Genomic DNA, 4,148 nt, shown 5'->3' with positions numbered 1-4,148 from the left:
TCAGGTCCAACAGTCCGTGCTAGTTATGAACAGTGGTCCAGCGTAACCACCGTCCAGGTCATCACAGGTCCACACGGGTCAGCATGTCCCAGGACGGGGTCGGCCAGCGTAACCCATCTCCAGGTCCAGTGTCATAACTTCACCGTGGCCCGATGCTGAGAGGGGTCTGCTGGCGCCTGGTGTGTGGGGAGGCAAAGCAGCGACACCATTTTCTTGCCCCTCTCCACCACCCTGTGACTCACTAAGGTCAGAACTAAATACACTGCCATGCCTTCATCAACTTTAATCCAGCACAGTTCACGGTGGTTGCCCGTCAATGGTCCAGTACGCTCCAGGATACATGTATGGTCCGGGGTTGCCCGTGGGCCATGTCTTTTACACCAACCGCTAGGCCCGTTGCCGTCCACAGCTCCAGCGGGGGATGTGGCCCTCCTCCCACACACACACACCAGAGCCGGGCCTCGCACGCCCTACGTTCTCAGGAGGAGGAGGAGGAGGAAGGTCATAGGTGGCGACGGTTGACGTGGACCCTCCGCTGGTGTGTGGCGGGGTTGTGGGGGCGTCCGAGGGGCGGGTAGGTAGACGGTGTGGTGCCAGGGTCAGGGCTGAGGGAGGAGGAGGAGAACAGCAAGGCTAGGTGAGGGAGGCGGAGGAGGCGAAGGAGGAGGAGGAGGAGAGCACGGCAGAGCAAGGCTGGGTGAGGGAGGCGGAGGAGGAGGCGGAGGAGGCGCAGGACAGCACGGCAGAGCAAGGCTGGGTGAGGGAAGCGGAGGCGGAGGCGGAGGAGGATCAGGTCCGGGAACGAGACTCACCTCGGCCAGTGTGTTGCTGCGGCCGGCGAGGCACTGGCCCGGCCCGCGGGTCAAGAGCTGGTCCATGCCGGCCACGGGGGGGGAGGAGGAGTTGCCGGACTGGGCCATTATCTTGTCCTGGACCGTCAGCAGGTCGTCGTGCGGGGAACGCAGGGTGATAATAAGAAGCATTAGCGGGACGACCTTAGTAATCTGGGGCGGGGGGGACCACGGCGTAATTACGCCCCAGTGAAACAGCCCTGGTGCTAAGGTGAGGGAGGGAAGGAAGGGGGTGGTGTTTCATGGCCCATCACCACCGCCCACCTCACCCCCCTCACCCATGGTAGCAACACGGACTGTTACGTGATAGTGAATGACCAGCGGCAGGTCAGGTCAGGTCACATGTCATTAATACTGGGCATTTCAGTCGTGGTAGAAAAAAAAAAGAGGTCAGGTTAGGTTAGGTTAGGTTAGGTCAGTGATGAGGTGCTCGACCGAGGGTTTGAGGTAGTCCATTTGAGAGAGGGATAGATAGATAGATAGATAGATAGATAGATAGATAGATAGAGAGAGAGAGAGAGAGAGAGAGAGAGAGAGAGAGAGAGAGAGAGAGAGAGAGAGAGAGAGAGAGAGAGAGAGAGGAGAGAGAGAGCGTGGATAGTGTGTGTGTGTGTGTGTGTGTTGGTGGTGTCGTAACGCATCCGGCTGACAAGTGGCAACAGCATGAGGCACAGACCCGTCCGTGTCACACATTGACCCATCAGCATGTGGCACAAACCGTCTGTGTCAAATACTGACCCAGCAGCATGTGGCACAGACCCGTCCGTGTCACACATTGACCCATCAGCATGTGGCACAAACCGTCTGTGTCAAATACTGACCCAGCAGCGTGTGGCACAGACCCGTCCGTGTCACACACTGGCCCAGCAGCATGTGGCACAGACCGTCTGTGTCAAGTACTGACCCAGCAGCATGTGGCACGGACCATCCGTGTCACACATTGGCCCATCAGCATGTGGCACAGACCGTCCGTGTCACGCACCGGCCCAGCAGCGTGTGGCACAGACCGTCCGTGTCACGCACCGGCCCAGCAGCGTGTGGCACAGACCGTCCGTGTCACATACCGGCCCAGCAGCATGTGGCACAGACCCGTGTGTCCCTCTACTGGCCCCGCACGACAGCCACATATAAAGTAGAGGATAAAAGAATTATATATAATCTGTATTTCAGTGTGTTCATTATGATTATGTTCCCAAGTCAGTCAACGGATCCCTGGGTCTGTGCAGTAGCTGCTATATATATCTATTTCGTAGGAAGAGTAACGATTTATTTGTTTATATATATTATATATATATATATATATATATATATATATATATATATATATATATATATATAATATATATATATATATATCCCTGGGGACAGGGGAGAAAGAATACTTCCCACGTATTCCCTGCGTGTCGTAGAAGGCGACTAAAAGGGGAGGGAGCGGGAGGCTGGAAATCCTCCCCTCTCACTTTTTTTTTTAATTTTCCAAAAGAAGGAACAGAGAAGGGGCCCAGGTGAGGATATTCCCTCAAGGGCCCAGTCCTCTGTTCTCAACGCTACCTCGCTAATGCGGGAAATGGCGAATAGTATGAAAGAAAAGATATATATATATATTCTTTTATTTATCTATATTCTATCTATTATACTTTGTCGCTGTCTCCCGCGTTAGCGAGGTAGCGCAAGGAAACAGACGAAAGAATGGCCCAACCCACCCAAATACACATGTATATACATACACGTCCACACTTGCACATTATACATACCTATACCTTTCACCGTATACATATATATATATACACAGACATATACATGTATACACATGTACATAATTCATACTTGCTGCCCTTATTCCATTCCCGTCGCCACCCAGCCACACATAAAATGAAACCCCCCTCCCCCCGCACGCGCGCGAGGTAGCGCTAGGAAAAGACAATAAAGGCCCACATTTGTTGACACTCACACTCTAGCTGTCATGTATAATGGACGGAAACCACAGCTCCCTTTCTACATCTAGGCTCCACAAAACTTTTCATGGTTTACCACAGACGCTTCACATGCCCTGGTTCAATCCAGTGACAGCACGTCGACCCCGGTATACCACATCGTTCCAATTCACTCTATTCCTTGCACGCCTTTCACCCTCCTGCATTTTCAGGCCCCGGTCGCTCAAAATCTTTTTCACTTCATCCTTCCACCTCCAATTTGGTCTCTCACTTCTCGTTCCCTCCATCTCTTACACATATATTCTCTTTGAAAATTTTTCCTCACTCATTCTCTTCATGTGAACAAACCATTTCAATACACCCTCTTCTGCTCTCTCAACCACACTCTTTTTATTACCACACATCTCTCTTATCCTTTCATTACTTACTCGATCAAACCACCTCACACCACATATTGTCCTGAAACATCTCATTTCTAACACATCTACCCTCCGCCGCACAACCCTATCTATAGCCCACGCCCCGCAACCATATAACATTGTTGGTACCACTATTCCTTCAAACATACCCATTTTTGCTTTCTGAGATAAGGTTCTCGCCGTCCACACATTTTTCAACGCTCCCAGAACTTTCGCCCCCCCTCCCCCACCCTGTGACTCACTTCCGCTTCCATGGTTCCATCCGCTGCCAAATCCACTCCCAGATATCTAGAACACTTCACTTCCTCCAGTTTTCCTCCATTCAAACTTACCTTCCAATTGACTTGTCCCGCAACCCTACTGTACCTAATAACCTTGCTCTTATTCACATTTACTCTCAGTTCTCTTCTTTCACACACTTTACCAAACTCAGTCACCAGCTTCTGCAGTTTCTCACCCGAATTATCCACTATCGCTGTATCATCAGCGAACAACTGACTCACTTCCCAAGCCCTCTTATCCACAGCAGACTGCATACTTGCCCCTCTCTCCAAAACTCTTGTCACCTCCATAACACCCAATCCATAAACAAATTAAACAACCATGGAGACATCACGCAGCCCTGCCACAAACCGACATTCACTGGGAACCAATCACTTTCCTCTCTTCCTACTCGTACACATGCCTTACATCCTCGATAAAAACTTTTCACTACTTCTAGCAACTTGCCTTCCACACAATATACTCTTGATACCTTCAAAAGAGCATCTCTATCAACTCCCATAATCACTTCACCATGAGCCATACATACATAGAATATCCTCACTAACCAGTCAACAACACAGTCACCCCCTTTTTTTTCGATAAATTCCGCTGCAATACCATCCAAACCCGCCGCCTTGCCGGGTTTCATCTTTCGCAAAGCTTTCACTATCTCTTCTCTG

General features: G+C 50.6%; 1 long non-coding RNA gene across 1 annotated transcript in view; it reads right to left on the bottom strand.

Annotated features, from left to right (window-relative positions):
* The window catches only part of LOC139750113 (uncharacterized), a 47,398-nt gene extending 46,515 nt beyond the window's left edge, over positions 1 to 883 (bottom strand). Inside the window, exon 1 of the long non-coding RNA XR_011713084.1 lies at positions 813 to 883. This is a non-coding gene — a long non-coding RNA (uncharacterized lncRNA). The remainder of the gene's footprint in view (positions 1 to 812) is intronic.
* Between the last annotated feature and the right edge of the window lie 3,265 nt (positions 884 to 4,148).

Source organism: Panulirus ornatus, chromosome 9 (assembly GCF_036320965.1).
Source record: "Panulirus ornatus isolate Po-2019 chromosome 9, ASM3632096v1, whole genome shotgun sequence".
NCBI lineage: Eukaryota > Metazoa > Arthropoda > Malacostraca > Decapoda > Palinuridae > Panulirus > Panulirus ornatus.
The sequence above is the reverse complement of the archived record's forward strand: the minus strand, read 5'-3'. Positions and strand labels throughout refer to the sequence as shown.